The sequence below is a fragment of the Cervus elaphus genome, chromosome 9 (assembly GCF_910594005.1).
Source record: "Cervus elaphus chromosome 9, mCerEla1.1, whole genome shotgun sequence".
In the NCBI taxonomy this organism is placed as follows: domain Eukaryota; kingdom Metazoa; phylum Chordata; class Mammalia; order Artiodactyla; family Cervidae; genus Cervus; species Cervus elaphus.
In genome coordinates this window covers 94,819,193-94,837,108 of record NC_057823.1, presented here as the reverse complement: position 1 = coordinate 94,837,108, position 17,916 = coordinate 94,819,193, and the positions used below count along the sequence as shown (strand labels likewise).

At 48.6% G+C, this 17,916-nt stretch overlaps 1 non-coding gene across 1 annotated transcript; it reads right to left on the bottom strand.

The window, feature by feature from the left end:
* Positions 1–8,990: 8,990 nt before the first annotated feature.
* On the bottom strand, positions 8,991–9,099 carry LOC122701113. The gene has a single exon (XR_006342961.1). It is a non-coding gene; the product is annotated as a U6 spliceosomal RNA (small nuclear RNA).
* Between the last annotated feature and the right edge of the window lie 8,817 nt (positions 9,100–17,916).

The window sequence follows — 17,916 nt, the reverse complement described above, 5'->3', positions numbered from 1 at the left end:
TCCATCGAGTCAGTGATGCCATCCAGCCATCTCATCCTCTGTCGTCCCCTTCTCCTCCTGCCCTCAATCCCTCCCAGCATCAGGGTCTTTTCCAATGAGTCAACTCTTCACATCAGGTGGCCAAAGTATTGGAGTTTCAGCTTCAGCATCAGTCCTTCCAATGAACACCCAGGACTGATCTCCTCTAGGATGGACTGGTTGGATCTCCTTGCAGTCCAAGGGACTCTCAAGAGTCACCACAGTTCAAAAGCATCAATTTTTCAGCGCTCAGCTTTCTTCACAGTCCAACTCTCACATCCATACATGACCACTGGAAAAACCATAGCCTTGACTGGATGGACATTGTTGGCAAAGTAATGTCTCTGCTTTTTGATATGCTATCTAGGTTGGTCATAACTTTCCTTCCAAGGAGTAAGCGTCTTTTAATTTCATGGATGCAATCACCATCTGCAGTGATTTTGGGAGCCAAAAAAAAAAAAGTCTGACACTGTTTCCACTGTTTCCCATCTATTTCCCATGAAGTGATGGGACCAGATGCCATGATCTTAGTTTTCTGAATGTTGAGCTTTTAAGCCAACTTTTTCACTCTCCTCTTTCACTTTCATCAAGAGGCTTTTTAGTTCCTCTTCACTTTCTGCCATAAGAGTGGTGTCATCTGCATATCTGAGGTTATTGATATTTCTCTCAGCAATCGTGATTCCAGCTTGTGCTTCTTCCAGCCTAGTGTTTCTCATGATGTACTCTGCATAACATCTCTTAGCCAGTTCCTATATAGCAACCTACTTTTTTAATCGTTACATGGTATATTATTTCTGTATGTACCAAATATTTTTAAATAGGAACTTAATGGGATGTTAAACTTCACACAGATTTTTCATAGTCTCGTATATTTATAGTACTCTACCTATAAATCTCCGACTCGATGGACATGGGTTTGAGTAAACTCCGGGAGTTGGTGATGGACGGGGAGGCCTGGCGTGCTGCGATTCATGGGGTCGCAAAGAGCCGGACACGACTGAGTGACTGAACTGAACTGAACAGAACCTATAATAATAAGTACCACTAGTGCCTGGTGGCTCAGCTGGTAAAGAATCCGCCTGCAGTGTGGGAGACCTGGGTTCAATCCCTGGGTTGGGAAGATCCCCTGGAGAAGGGAAAGGCTACCCACTCCAGTATTCTGGCCTAGAGAATTCCATAGACTGTATAGTCCATGGGGTCGCAAAGAGTCGGACACCACTGAGCGACTTTCACGTAAGTATTCATTATGGTGATGCAGACATGTCTTTGGAATCATTTTAAAAAGGCTAAAAATTACATTCAGGGTAATTTTGCCTTAAGGCATATTTTCAATTAAATTGTTTGTGGAGATCAAATAAAGAGTGCTCTTTAATCTCCCCACCCACTCTTTCGGAGGACTCCTCACAAGCACTATGCTTTGCGGCCACTAGGTGGTGCTCCAACCACAATGTCTCTATGAGCCTCGGAAAACGGTTTCAACGGCCCCGTCCTAGGTTAGGCAAGATACAGGGCAAGGCCATAGGAAATGAAGTCACATTGCATGAAGGATGTTGCTCAGGTTACACAGAACCCCAGAGTGAGGCTGACAACCGCCAACCGCTCTATTCGGGAAAGCAGTAATAAGGAAATGGCCACGCCAACACGGGGTGGGCGTCGGGGGTGGGAAGTGACTTATGGTCCTACTTCAGGGGCCCAGTGATGCTGAAGGGTGAGGCCACGACCCAGCCCACACAGATCTCCTCCAGACCTTCCGACCAGCACAGCCAGCCGATGCGTGCACTGGGGCGAGGTCTAGAGACGGAGGACCCGTATGTGGGCCTTGTGCGTGTGTGTGCATTGTCGCTCAGTCGTGTCCGACTCTTTGCAACCCTGTGGACCATAGTCGCCAGGCTCCTCCATCCATGGGATTCTCCAGGCAAGGATTCTGGAGTGGGGTTGCCATTCCCTTCTCCAGGGGAACTTCATGACCCAGCGATCGAACCCGGGTCTCCTGCATTGCAGGCAGATGCTCTTACCGACTGAGCTATGAGGGAATCCCTTTGGGGGGGGGGGGGGCGGGAATTAGGTCTGCTGAAGCTCTGCTCTGCCCAGGCATGCGCCCTGTGATGAGGGCAGACTGCCACAGTCTAGGAGCAAAGCTTCTGTCCCCATGTCCTTGAGTTCTTTCAGTGACATTCAGCTTCCCAAGAAAGTGCTTAGTCCCTTCCCAAAAGCAAGACAGAGACACACCAGCCTCAAAGGAAAACAGATCTCCATACCTAGGCCAGTTTAAAAACACAGGCCAGAGTGTGTGATATACCCACAAATGTGACGGGGCTGCAAAACAAGAAGCAATGTGTGTGGGCCAGGGTGCTGAAAAGGTTTCATGACAGAGGTGGCACTTGGAATGAAGAGAGCTGAAATGTCTGCAGGGGATCAGGCCTTGGTGAGGAGGAGGGCATGGCAACCCACTCCAGTATTTTTGCCTGGAAAATTCCCGTGGACAGAGGAGCCTGGTGGGCTGCAATCCACGGGGTCGCAAGAGTCAGACACGACTGAGCAACTAAGCACAGCGCATACAGGGCCTTAGTGGACACGTGAGCATGTTATTGGCCCCTTAGAGTCCTGGGCTTCCCTGGTGGCCCAGACAGTAAAGAATCTGCCTGCAATGCAGGAGACCCGGGTTTCATCCCTGGGTTGGGAAGATCCCTGGAGAAGGAAATGGCAACCCACTCCAGTATTCCTGCCTGGAGAATCCCATGGACGGAGAAGCTTGGTGGGCTACAGTCCATGGGGTCGCGAGTCAGACATGACTGAGACTTCACTTTCACTTTCTTTCAGAGCCCTAGGGGCTGGCGGAGGCACCCCGAGAGCCACCCCGGAGGCCAGGAAAGGAGGAGCCCCAGGACCCCACTCCCACCCCAGCCCCAGCAGCTCCAGCTGGTGGGGTTCTGTACAAGCTTTGAACAAAGCAACCCCCTGCTTTTTTCTCTAGCTTGGAACTGCTGATCTAGTCCAAGCTGCTCGTTCTACATGTGAGGGCACTGAAGCTCACTGGGGACCTTCCCAGAGCCACAGGCGGTGGGGGACACTCCAGACACTGCAGAAGGGAAGACAGAGTGTCCGTGCGGGAACCAGAAAGGACCGCAACGCATCTGACCCACAGGTTAGAAAAGCACGTTTGTCAAACCTCGGAAAACTAAAGACAGTTTGTATTTTGCCTCTCGGGATCAAGTAGGAGATAAGTTTTTTCTCTTCCCAGAAACAAAGACATGGAACCTCAGATGCAATGCACAATACCAACTAAACCCCAAAACACATCCCTAGAACCAGCAAAGTAACTGAATCATCAGTTAAAGGAAATGGCAACCCCCTGGAAAATCCTATGAACAGAAGAGCCTGGCGGGCTACAGTTCACAGGGTCCCAAACAGTCGGACACATTTGAGCAACTGAGCATGCACCACACATAATAGTTTCAGGACAGCAAAGGGCCCACTTTATTCTGACCAACTCCATCTTCACTTGGGCTCTCCCAGGGGGAAGGCAAAATGCCAACAGTTGCAGGCATACAGACTTACAGCCTTCTAGGAAAAGAGAACCTGTGTCCCAATACACCAGGTACCAGGAGTTGCATCTCTTTGTCTTGGATTGGATCATGTGTCCCTCCTTGAATGTAATGGCTTGGTTCTGATTGGTTAGTTGTGTCACGTGACCATCCCGCACTGGGATGAAGGATTTAGCAGAGGTCACCTCCTGCTAGAACTGAGTCTTAAAGGATGAAACCCAAATCAAGAGTAGGGAGTAGGGTGGTTCCCCAAAATGAGAAGACAGAATGTTTGCTGGAAGAAGGGATGTTGCTCTGGCAGAAACCACAGCTGTGTACTCTCTTCATCGGCCCAGCTCTCCTCTGCCGCTGTCTGTGTTCATCAGATAGTGCACACAGGATGCTTCTGGTGGGCTGGAGAGCAGTTAAATAACAGAGACTGCTCGCGAAGCTAGCTTGCCTGTTCACTGATATGTTCATGAAGTAAATGTTTATTTCGAGTAAGCCACAAACTTGGACCCAGCACAGGCAGGGAGTGTTCCTGGGTAAACTGGCTTCTAGGAGCCACTGTATCAGGAAGCACCACAGTCCGGCCAAGCCCCTAGGGCCATATTTTGAGTCTTGTCTGGTTATCAGCTATTTTTTCTGCATTCCTGCAGCCCCTGGGATACCAGCCTTTTCATTTTCCTGTCTTTTTCCTGAAAGTTTCTTTGCTCCCAAGTTTGGCGCAGCCTAGGACAGAGGGCAGACTTGTCTTTCTAGCTACCTCTGACGTTCTTGAAAACCAGGAAAAGATTCTATTCTTCATTAGAACTGAGGACTGGGAAAACTTCAAAATTCGGAAGTCTTACAGTTTTCTTACGGTCTTTATTCCTGGTCACCACCCTTTCCCAGTTCCAAAAGGTCATCCCCTTTTCCTGAGCCTTCCTGACATTTCTTGCCTCCTCTTTCCGGCTTGAAGTCAGACTTGTAGTATCTCTCCCGCTCCTGTGTATTAGCAGTAGCAGCTACCACTTACCATGAGAACACTTATCTGGGTCAGGCATCGTGGAAAATACTGCGGGATAAACATCTCATGTGATCCTCATCTCCCTTCTGAGGGTGATTCCAACACCACCCCATCTAACACCATCCGGCAGAGAGGAAACTTGGAGCTGCAGACGTGAAGTCACTTGCCTGAATCCACCTGGTCTCAGCGGCTGCTGACAGATTTGGAAGTAGGTCGTCCTGACCCTGAACCGCTGCTTTCAACCTCTACACACTGGTGCCCGTGGACCTCTGCTTCAGGAAGTCCTTTCCCAGCATGGAGGCCCAAAGGCAGAGAATGACAAGAACAAACAGAGGCATACTGGAAGAATACTCAGGCCCCCACAGGGACACAGGCAGCCACTGGCCTTCCAATGACCACAGGCCTGAGTGCCTTCAGGCTTGATGCCTAATGATGCATGCTCGCAGCCAGCATATACAGGGGAGGCTATAATAGATTTTCTTCATGCATTACCCCAACTGGTACCTAACCCGAATTACCTCCATCACCTCTATTTTATGAAGTTGAATGTTTCTCAAACGTTTCCTCATCCATGTGCTCTTCAGACAAGTAGAAAATTCTCACGACCACTGCCCCAAGTTCTGGTTTGGTCCCCGCTGGTCCCTTCCCTCCGTTCCACCTTTTGCATTTTCCCATGTTGCCCACCAAAGGATCTTGCCAAAAGTCAGTTCCTGTCGTTTGACTCACAAAAGAAATCCTCCCTTTTTCATTTTTCATATATAAAATTATTGTGTAATATTGAATAGGGTTTTCAGAATACATGCCCAGACCTATTTAAAATATTTAACATCTCAGATGGCACGAGCTCCGACCAATCAGAGTGCCTTCTGGTCCTTATGGCATGCTGGAAAATTCCAGCAGGACACAACCGAACCGGGTCCTGGTGTCTCTGCTGGTTTGCCACAGAACTCCACTGGGTGAGAAGGAAAGATTGCATAATTCTCTTTCTCCTTTCTTTGAGGTAAACCTTTCTTCCTAACTAATTTTTTTCCCCTGCACAATGGATGGAATTATCAAGGATGAGTAACAATAGCTAGGTGCATTACTGTGTCAGATTGAGGCCCTTCCAGCCCATTGAGTTGCATCATCCATTAAGTCCATTAAGGTGGTGTCAGCTGACTGCTCCCCTTAATGTTCAACTATTAAGAGACTCGGCAGGTGTCTACACAACAGCCACCCGTACTTCTTCCTCCCAGGGGAATTTCCATTTGCTTTTTTAGGTCATGAAGGGATGAGGTACCGGGTTTCATAATCCTTGAACATGGAGCCAGTTGTGGAAGATGAGGCCGCACCCAAACATGAACAATTCCTGCACCTGCCTGTGTAGGAGCGTGGTGACATGGCAGGGACTCACAGCCCACGAGCAAGGCTCACAGCACAGAGCCGGCAGAAGTAATGTCAGAAGTAATGTCCAAAGTACGGAACCCCGCTCAGCCCAGCGAAACAGCAGCGGGACCCAAAAGAGATAGAGCCAGCGTCAGGAGGAAGGTGAAAAGTACCAGGGACATCAAGCAGCTGCTGAAAGGGCTTATTACTAAGTGCACGTGAAACACCCTCTGTTGATCCCTAGAAATAAATGGAAGGTATCTGCCAGGACTGCAGCTCTCCGCTGGAAGATTCAGGGGAAGAAAAACAGCAACAGTGAAGGAGATGTAATACTTTTGTTCCCCAATAATAATAAGAGATTCAATGAAATCAGACTTTCTGGAGGGCCTATGAATAAGTGGTAGGGGGACTGTAAAGGTGAGCTTTCCTTTTCAAGACCCCACTGCAGGCACGTTATACAGCAGGGCAGTCAAGGGATCCCTGGGATTCAGAGAAGGGAGAAACTGGATGATCAGCCCTCAGATCTTTGTAGGCGTGTGTGCTAACTTGCTCAGTCATATGACTCTTTGTGATCCTAGGGACTGTAGCCCACCAAGTTCCTTTGTCCACGAGATTCTCCAGACAAGAATACTGAAGTGGGTTGCTGTGCCCTCCTCCAGGGAATCTTCCTGACCCAGGGATCGAACCTACATCTCTTATGCCTTCTGCATTGGCGGGTGCGTTCTTTACCACTAGCGTCACCAGGGAATTCCCGGAGATCTCTTCAGGATCCCTTGAATCTCCAATTCCCAGCGGGGAAAAGCCCCAAGGTTCTCCAATATTAACATTCCCTGGCACTTAATTTTTCTTGGTCCTCTGACTTCTCTCCTCTGAGTCCCCTGTGGCTGTCTATGCAACACTGTGGGCTCTGGATCACTCTGAGTGCCCTGAGTTCTCTGAAAGAATGCACTCATGGGACAAAAAGACTCATGGTAGCAGTCCTGCTAGACTGAACCAACCCCAAACCCCAAACCCAGGAAACTGGTTAAATGTATCACAGTCCACTCATAAAATGGAATACAAAGTAGCATTATAAAGATGCCTTGGAGCACCATACACTCTGGATAAATGGTTCTGTGACCACAACAAGGGCAGAATGTCCAGAGAAGATATGCTACTGTTTCAGAGAAAATACATATACAACCATCTCCACCAACTAGAACCCGGGAACCAGGGAACTGTGGCTGCATTCAGAGAGAGGAACTTGAGGCCAGGAACAAGAGGAAGTGTCTCTTTGTAAGACCTTCGGGAACAGTGACCCAGAGTTACTTTAAAACATTTCTAATGGCTTCCCTGGTGGCTCAGTGGTAAAGGATCTGCCTGCCAACGCAGGAGACACGGGTTCGATCCTGGTCAGGGAAGAATCCCACAAGCTGCAGAGCAACAAAGCCCATGAGCAACAACTATTGAGCCTGTGCTCTGGAGAGCCGGGGAGCCACAACCACTGACGCCCAGGAGATCTCAGGCCGCGGGCTGCAGCAAGAGAAGCCGCCACGAGGACAAGCCCACACACTGCAACGACAGAGCAACCCCCACTTTGCGAAACTAGAGAACAAGCCCACACAGTAATGAAAACCCAGCAGGGCCAAAAGAAATAAATAACACATCTAAGAGGAAGGAGGGGGAGGAGAAGGCAGCCTCCCAGAAGCATCAGGAACCAGCTGCGGCTTCACTCAAGGTGTTCTGGAGGCGGCGGCGGAGGACTCCGAATCCACACCCCACAGCAAACCGGAGGTTTCCGGCCCCCACGTCCCTCTTTAACCCGCTGCCAGGTGCTCCTCTGCTGGCCTCCCCATCGCACCTCCAGCTCTGCTGGACCTGCTCAGGAACCGTTCTTCTTTACCCATGCACCAAACGTCAATCCTACCCCCTCCTTTAAAGCCATTGGGTGAAACACCCTTCCTCAATAATCTACCAACAAAGCTGTGTGTGGTGGGAATCACTCCATCACCCTATAGCGCAAGGATCCCACAAATCTGCACACTGCTATATCTAAAGTGGATAACCAACAAGGGCCTTCTGTATAGCCCAGGGGACTCTGCTCAATGTTATGTGGCAACCTGGATGGGAGGGGAGTTTGGGCGAGAATTCAGTTCAGTTCAGTTCTGTCGCTCAGTTGTGTCCGACTCTGCAACCCCACGGACTGCAGCACGCCAGGTTTCCCGGTCCATCACCAACTCCCAGAGTTTACTCAGACTCATGTCCATTGAGTCGGTGATGCCATCCAACCATTTCATCCTCTGTCATCCCCTTCTCCTGCCCTCAATCTTTCCCAGCATCAGGGTCTTTTCCAATGAGTCAGTTCTTTGCATCAGGTGGCCAAAGTGTTGGAGTTTCCACATCAGTCCTTCCAATGAATATTCAGGACTGACTTCCTTTAGGATGGACTAGTTGGATCTCCTGGCAGTCCAAGGGACTCTCAAGAGTCCATGGATACATGTGCATGGATAGGCTGAGTTCCTTCACTCTTCACCTGAAACGATCACCGCACTGTTAATCGGCTAAACCCTAATATAAAAGAAAAAGTTTAAAAGCCAGGAGCCGGGCCCCCAGGTCCTCACCCCCAGGTGTCCACAGCCCCCTTCACCTGACTCAGCTGGGGTGTGTCACAGCTCAGATGCTGAGGGCAAGAGGCAACAGGGGTCCCTACTACTGAGGCCCCACCCCACCCGGCCAGGGGGCCAGGCCACGCCCACTTCCTGCCTTCAAAGCCCAGTCCCAGCTGTCACTCTCTCCAATGCCTCCTTCTATTTCAAAGCTAACGTCTGCATTCTAAAACAGAAACCAGCTGGACACCGGCCACTTCTCCACGCGAGGCAAGGGGGTCTGGGGACTCAGAACACAACAGCCTGAGCGTTGTTCCCGAGAGGGGGGCAGGGGAAAACACCACACAGGAATCATCAACCTGCAAGTCTGCTACACCCTCCTCTCAACACATCTCTAAGCTTTTTCAAAAAGCTTGATATTATATTTTATTTGGTTTGGCTTCTCTGAAGCAAAACATGAAGGAAAAGTGGGCTACAAAAGAAGCTAAAAAAAATACCTAATGCTTCACAAATTTGCCTGTCATCCTTGAGCAGGGGCTATGCTAATCTTCCCTGTCTTGTTCCAATTTTAGTACATATGCATTGCTGAAGTAAGCACAATCTTTGTGCTTTTTAAGGGAAAATAGTTCCTAAGTGTACATGGGAATATTTCCAAAGGGAGGCAAGGGCACTTCTTAGCCAGCATAACGGAGACCCGGTTTCATGGATTTAATGTCATAGGACAGTACTTTTCAGTAGAATAGCCCCTCACAGGAGAGGTAAGCTTCCCCAGAAAGACTCCAGGGCATTCCGTTCTTCTTAACAAGGTCTGTTCTCAAGAGTTAACTATCTAACTAGGGCCTAACATGCTGGGGTTTTATCAGAGCCTACCTTTCCCGGGGGGTGGGGGTGGGGTGGGGGAGAGAAAAACCCAACTCCAAATCCCTCCAGCGTTCCACAAGAAAAAGGACAAAGGAAGGAATGTCTTTGGTGGGAGCATGAACCCCAGGGATTCTGATTCAGCAGGTCTGGGGGCTGGAATTCAGACATATATTTTTAAAGCTGCCAGGTACATCTCCTGTGCAGACAGGTTGAAAACTCATCACATACAAACCCAGGCTTTACATGCCCCACCCCCAGGGCCATGAGGTGGTTTCCCAGCCCCAATCTCCATCTCTCCATCGTGGGTCCTCAGATGAACCGCTCTGTATGTTGTCGGAGTCTTCATGCTCCACACAGTCTCCCAACCAACACACAGAGATGCAAAGGCCCCCTTCTTGTGTTGGCAGCCTTCCTCCTCCTGAGTCTCCCTTGTGGCATCCTGGATGTTGGAGGTAGAGCTCCCAGTCACCCTTCATTGGGCATTAGAAAGGGGGTCAGCTGGCACTACCAGTAACCGCTGAGGCCCTTTGCCCAGGTAACCAGAGGCAATACAGGAGAACAAGGCCACAGCAGGCTTTGGGGAAGCTGCAGGTTAGGGGTCCAGAGTTTCCATGGCCTCGCTGTAAGCTCCTATCCCTAGCGGGCAGGGCCTGGATGTACATCCTTCATCCACAGACGGAGACAAGCCCCTCATCTCTCTGCCCTTCCATCGCCCGTCTCACTAGCTAGGAGCTCAACACCACTTTCCTGACCCCAAGAAAACGGGCAGGTGACTCCCAGAGCCCTGAAGCCCTAGCAAGGGCTCCAGGCGAGTCAGCTCGCTTGAGAACAGAGATATCACTCACGGTGGCCCTGTCACTCCTATCGTAAATGGACAGGCTTGGTCCTGAAGTTAGGTGCCCCTCTGGCCTCCTTAATGGGCATCTTCTGCATCAGTTATTTCTAACATTCGTGCTAGGGAAAACACCTTTTCCCTGAAATTTGGTGGGAGGGTGGGGTTCAGATGACTGAGGTGCCATGAGGTGCCTCGTGAGGTGCCCCTGTTCTCAGCATGCTGGGTGCCTGAGGGTCTCAGGAATCCCGTTACCATCAGGCAATGCTCCCATGAGCAAAAGGAGGGCCTCGAAGTCTGGTCCCTGAGCTGAGATTCCCACGCGCCTTCCTTCAGGGTGACAGCTTCGTTCTCAGAAAATCCCCTCGGTTTCTGATCACCCACTGTTTCTATCATAAGGAGACCGCCTGTCCCTATGCGTTGGCCCACATCGCAGTCACGGGGCCGCCTCCGGCCGGAGCACCCAGACATGGCCAGTCGCAGGGGGATGATCCGTCTTCTCCACAGACACTTCTGTGTTTTAGTAACTCGAAGGCCAAAGGGGAAGCCGTACAATTGCATCTTCTGAGAAGGGTTGAGAGATTACTCCCCAGCGACCTTAAAAAGGCCTCTCCCCTTCCCGCCGCCCTGGAGCTGCTGACAGGTCATGCCCTTTGAAATGAAGCTTCAAGCTCAGTCTGCCCTCAGCCCTCTGGTGGCCCCCAGGCCTGCAGAAGTGGGGGGCCTGGGCCTGCCAGGCTCTGTCCCCTCTGTCTCTCATGTCCGTCTGTCGGGCAGCTCCCAGCGAAGCTGTGCTTGGTCACGGGGATGTGTCACGTCTGGGTCACCACCCTCTGATTCTCTCATTTCCCAGCAGAGCATCAAGAGTTGATGACATCATTTTCATTGTTGGCCTTTTTGGTTTTTTTAAAAATATATATTTATTTTTGTTTATTTATTTGGTCATGCCGGCTCTCTCAGTTGTGGCATGTGGGATCTAGTTCCCTGACCAGGAATGGAGCCCAGACAGGCCCCCTCATTGGGAGCATGGAGTCTCAGCCACTGGACCACCAGGGAAGTCCCTCTTTTTTTTTTCTTCTTACATGAATACATCCTTACTGTACCAGTTTCCAACAATACAGAAGTCTACAGAGCAAAGCTGAAAACCAACACGGTTCCCTCAACTCTCCTGCTCAGAGGCCACACCACCCACAGCTTGCTGTAGTTTTCCAGCCTTCTTTCTGGATAGTTACACCACAAACAGGATATGGGTCCATGCACACGTGGACTTAGATTTAGATATTAAGATTTAAGATTTAGGTATTACTTTGTAACTTTTAAAATTTGAAGTGTTTTTCATTGGGAAATCACTCGTGTTAGGATATAAAGATCTATCTCATTCATATGCAGATATATAATATAAATACACACATATAGCAGAATCTCATACCCTACATTTTTGTTTTCATACAAAGGAGACTTGCCCCCTGACAACCTTGGAAGGCAGAGTAAGTGGCTCATGGTTTCGGATATCACTGTGGAAGTTTGAGTGACATCCAAGCATGCTGCTGAAACTGATGCCTTTGAAAGAGCTGTAGAAATGATGCAAAACTTTGGTTTCATACCCTGGAGAAGGAAATGGCAACGCACTCCAATATTCTTGCCTGGAGAATTCCACAGACAGCGGAGCCTGGCAGGCTATACAGTCCACGGGGTCACAGAGTCGGACACGACTGGACAACTGACACAGTGCCTAAGAACAGTGCCTGCACACGCATGAAAATATAACCATTGCTGCCACAGAGGCTACTGGAGCTGTCTGCAAACATCCCTCTTGGTCAGCATAATGTGTTCATATGTATTCACTACATGAAACATCTCATTCATGTCTTACAGGTGGGACAGATCAATCGAAAGTTGGGTGTCAGTTTGCTAGTGTTAATGTTTGGTTTCATAAAAAAATCTACTCATGTTTTTAAAGCATTTAAATCTATAGAGCCACCATTATGGAAAGCTCAGTAATGCTAACAATAATTATAAAATATACCTTCAGTGCAGTGCAATATGTTCCTATTTACTGTAAGAGGCAGTAGAGGAATCATGGTTATACTTTGGGGTGGGGTGGGGGGACACTCCCACCCGCTTAAGGAATAGTAAGGTCTAAGGCTTCAGTGAAAACAGTTGTATTATATCACATTCCTGATGTAATCTTTCTGCCAGGCTAGGTTATCAATAGCTTAAACATAATAATAAATAAAACACCACAGGGAAAGGGTTCCCAGGTGGCTCAGACGGTAAAGAATCCGCCTGCAATGCAGGAGACCTGGGTTTGATCCCTGGGTCAGGAAGATCCCCTGGAGGAAGGCATGGCAATCCACTCCACTATTCTTGCCTGGAGAATCCCATGGACAGAGGAGCCTGGTGGGCTACAGTCCACGGGGTCGCAAAGAGTCAGACAGGACTGAGGTGAGTTAGCATAGCACAGCACCACAGGTGAAAAGAAAAACAAAGGAGATTGTCCTAGTAGACATGGTTGTGCACTTTGATTTTTAACAAGTTTTACTCATTTGTTTTCATTTTTGGCCACATCGTGTGGCATGTGTGATCTTTGTTCTCCAACCAAGGATTGAACTCACACCCCATGTGTTGGAAGGCAGAGTCTTAGCCACTGGAGCACCAGGGAAGTTCTTGCACTTTAATTTTTAGACCCTAGAAACCTTAGCACAGAGGGGTAGACAGATATAATTTTATTATGAACAACGGCATCCTCTTCCAGCATTTGGATGGAAATTTATTAATCAGAAGTCCATTGAAGAACATTTTTCTATCTTGAAAGGAACTCCATACCTATGGAGGAATCATGAAAGGAGGCTGCATAGAAAGAAATGGAAAGGAAGCTTCCAGAACGAGGAATGGCTAAGATGCTGGCATCTCACAGTTCATCTCCTGACACTCTGGGAATGCTGTCCAATAGTTTCTGTCAGCTTACGTCTTTGTCTTCCAGTTTCAGCTTCTTTTAGTCTTACCTTAAGCACTTTGGACAAGTCATTTCAAATTGACAGGTCCATATACATGTGCCCAGCGCCTGTCTCCAGGTGGGACAAGCTGCCTTTTCCCATTCAAGGTGCCACATCCCTGAGTGATTCATTTCCTTTGGCATCTCAGCTCACGTGTAAGGAATTTTCCTCAGAGCCAGCTGTGCATAAATAGAGCTCCCACCTCTGTGAGAGGCAGGCGTCGCACACCTGGTGATCTGAAGAGATGAATGTGCTGATGCATTGGCAGCTAACTGGCTTCTGATGGTTTTCTTCTAGTGCTGCCTCCCTGGCCAAACAGACCGAGGTTACCTGTAGTGTGATATTAACCAGAGGAAAGCTGTGTTTCCCAAGAAAAGGCTTGAAACTGCTTTTTTCAAGCTTTTATAGCTCGGTTCAGTATTTCTGACATTGCTGCTCCCATTTAGTCATGCAGTCAAGCATCCATAATACTTGCTGATGAGCCTGACTTTCCTGTTACTGAGCATAACTTAAAAAAAAAAAAAATTACTGTTTTTCGATCCCTGCCACTGAACCAGTTCTTCATCTCCATTTTGACATCAACCCCTCCCCACTCTGTTCTTTCACCATCTTCTCCTGGCGTCACTTGCCTCCTCTCCAGCCTGGAGCCCACGGTCTGCTGTTCCAGCCGTGTGTCGGCTGGAGCCTGGAGTCTCCCTTGGGCTTCTCACAGCTGCCCCCTGTCTTGCCCCCGCCCCCCAGCCTCAGAACCACCCCCCGGACTTGGCCCCCAGGACCAGCGCTCCCCGAAAGATGTGCCCTTCCCCCTGGTTCTCTGTGCCCCACCCTCAGCTCTGTCTGCTCTCTCACTATATTCTCCTCCTTCAATCGGCGACTTCCTGTGCAAAAAAAAAGTACTCAACGCTCCATCATAAAAGATACTTTTTCTCATTAAAGATACTTTTTCTCTCCCCTGAAGTTTCCTTAAGCTATTGCCCTGTCTTCCTCACTTCCCTCTGTGCTGCCAAAGCTCTTTAAACTTATTCTATACTGCTTTTCTCCACTCCCTAATGCCCAATACTACTTTAAATAAGTAAAAAATTAAACATAAAAATGATACTTTTATGCAGATACTTTTGTGCAGATGGTGACTGCAGCCATGAAATTAAAAGATGCTTACTCTTTGGAAGAAAACTTATGACCAACCTAGACAGCATATTAAAAAGCAGACACATTACTTTGCCAACAAAGGTCCATCTAGTCAAGGCTATGGTTTTTCCAGCAGTCATATATGGATGTGAGAGTTGGACTCTAAAGAAAGCTGAGCACTGAAGAATGGATGCTTTTGAACTGTGGTGTTGGAGAAGACTCTTGAGAGTCCCTTGGACTGCAAGGAGATCCAACCAGTCCATCCTAAAGGAAATCAGTCCTGAGTGTTCATTGGAAGGACTGCTGCTGAAGCTGAAACTCCAATACTTTGGCCACCTGATGCGAAGAGCTAACTCATTGGAAAAGACCCTGATGCTGGGAAAGATTGAAGGCAGGAGGAGAAGGGGATGACAGAGGATGAGATGGTTGGATGGCATCACCGACTCGATGGACATGAGCTTGAGTAAACTCTGGAAGTTGATGATGGGCAGGGAGGCCTGGCGTGCTGCAGTCCATGGGGTCACAGAGTCAGGCACAACTGAGCAACTGAACTGAACTGAAACAGAAGTGATACATGCAGACAGTAAAGATTCAGGGAAGAAGGCATAACATGGAATAAACAGCTCCTACTTGGGAGAGAGGAATGAAGAAGCAGAGCACTGAGGATTCTGAGAGCAGTGAGACGACTCTGAAGGATAGATACATGTCATTCTACATTTGTTCAACCTTGTAGAATGTATAACCCAAGAATACTGGGCTGGGTAGCCTGTCTCTTCTCCAGAGGATCTTCCCGACCCAGGAATGGAACCGGGGTCCCGCATTGCAGACAGATTCTTTACCAGCTGAGCTACCCAGGGAAGCCCACAACACCAAGAGAGAACCCTAATGTTAACTACGAGCTTTGGGGTGATAATCATGTGTCAGTGTAGGTACATTGGTTGTAACAAACATAACAAACTTTGGGGGGGCATGGTGATAATGGAGGAGGCTCTGTATGTGCGGGAGCAGGGGTTATATGGTAAATCTCTGCACTTTCCTCTCAATTTTTTTTGGTAAACTTAAAACTATGTTTAAAAAGAAATCTATTAAGAAAAAAAAAAAAACTGAAAAGATCTCATAACTAAAGTAGGATTCATAGTCACACTGGGGGCAAAGTGCATAGACATCAGGCTCTTGTTTTCCTTTGTGGAAGGCATAAGGGGTCAATGCTGATTAACATACCTGAATATTGTACACACACAAACACACACACATACATGCCCCAAACCACCCCACCCCTTCCCACAAGTCAGCTCTGAAGACCTTTAGGCTGAAAGCTGATCACACCTTACGTTGACCCCATTGACCCTGAGGGAGCCCGTGAGCAGAAGGCCTACCCCCACCTTCAAACAGTGCCGGAGAAGCCATCAAGTCCCCCTGCTGCCTGCGGGATGAGCCCTGGGTGCCTCGGCCTGCTTACCAGATCTCCATCGCAGCACAGCAAATTGCCCCCAAACGTATCTGCCTGCAACCGCAGGCATTTATTATATTATTTCAATGCAGCGTGTGAGGGTGAGGAGTCCACGGACAGTTGGCTGGCCCAGGCCTTCATGAGGCTGCAGCCGAGGTGCTGGCTGAGGCCGCGGCTACCTGAAGCTGGGCTGCAGGACGCGCCCCCCAGACGGCTCAGTCCACGGCTGCGGACTGGACCACCAGGTCTATGCCTCCCGGACTGGTACGCGGAACGGCCTGAGCGGGGCTCACAGCGCAGCTGTAGGCACAGCGACGGATCCAGGAGAAAGCAAGGCAGAAGCGCAGTGTCCTGGAAGTCCTAACTCCGAAGTCATGCCCATCATTCCCACTCTAGCCTGTTCATAGAGGTCAGCCCCGTGCAGCGTGAGACCGAACTGCACCCCAGGAGGCCCGTGCCGCCGGGGCAGCTTAGACACCCCCTCCCGCGGCTTTACCACGGCACTTCTGCCCGGGGCCTCGAGTGCCACCAGCCCTTGCCGGTTCTTGGCCGGCATCCTACTTTTTCTGCCGGGTCGGCCTCAGACGGCCACCTGAATAGTGATCACTGTGACTTCAGATAATTTTATATTGTTTGAAACTCTTACAGGGAGAATGTGTCTTATAATTTAAAATGTTTTCAAAATAAAATACTACCGACTTGATCAGGTTACCAAACCCTCATCTGACTGCTGGTCATGTCACTAAAGATGACTGTAGAAATTAATTGATTGATTGATTAATAGGGTCCTGAGTTGCTTTTCAGAAAAACAATATATATTGCTTTTACACTGTATTGTGTGTGTGTGTGTGTGTTAGTCACTTAGTCATGCCTGACTCTTTGTGACCCCATGGACTGTAGCCCACCAGGCTCCTCTGTCCATGGGATTCTCCAGGCAAGAATACTGGAGTGGGTTGCCATTTCCTTCTCCAGTGTGTATGTATATATATACATATTATACATTACATATATGATATATTTTATATACATACATACACACACACACACACACACACATATATATATATACTTTAAAATTTTATGCAAATAGAATCACATGCTGTTCTGACCTTAGTTTTTTAAAAAGTTCATTAAGATAACCAGGCACAAGTATCTGGGAACAGTGGCTGCTCCCAGTGAGAGGATCTTAGCAGCTGGGACATCAGGGTGAAGGAACAACTTTCCTTTTACTGTATACTAACACCAATCTGTATTATTAGAATTTTGCAATATGTTGTCTTATTGCCTATATAAATCACTTAAAATTATATATCTTGAAGACCTTTTTTAGGAACACATATATAACTTGCTATTTTTAAGGCTTTCAAGTCAGTTATGTAGATTATCATGATTTGTGTAATTACTTCCTTATTTATGTGTTTGGGTCATTCTCAAAGTTCTCCCGGTGGCTCAGTGGTAAAGAATCCACCTGCAATGCAGGAGATGCAGGTTTGATCCCTGGGTTGGGAAGATCCCCTGGAGAAGGAAATTCGAAACCCATTCCAGTATTCTTTTTTTTTTTTTTTAACTCCAGTATTCTTGCCTGGAGAATCCCATGCACAGAGGGGTCTGGTGGGCTATAGTCCAGGGGGTCACAAAGAGTTGCACATGATTGAGTGACTAACACTTTCACTTTCTTTCCAGTATTCCTGCTGGGACACCCCATGGGCAGAGGAGCCTGGCTACATACAGTCCATGAGGTTGCAATGAGTCAGAGACGACTTAGCAACTCAACAACAGCTCATGAGTGTTTGGGTTGTTCTCAGGATTTAGGGTGGTGGTTGATGCTTTCACCAACAATATCATGAGCAGAATCCTCATACGTACTCTTCGTAATGTTGTGGACACTGCCTCTCTTCCGGCTTCCAGGCTTCTCCTCTTGCATTGTCTGTACACAGATCTCATGCTGGCTCCTTCTCATTGACTCATCATTGCACGTGGTGAGATTTTCTGGACAAGCACTTGCAGGAGATCCATTTAAGTAGGAGACCGAGGTCAGGTTCCAAGCCTTCGGGAATGTCCTCATGATCCAGGGTGTGGGTGAGAAATTGCTCCAGGTGCAGGACGCGCAGATGGAGGGCTTGAGCCCTGCAGTCCCTCTTCTGTCCC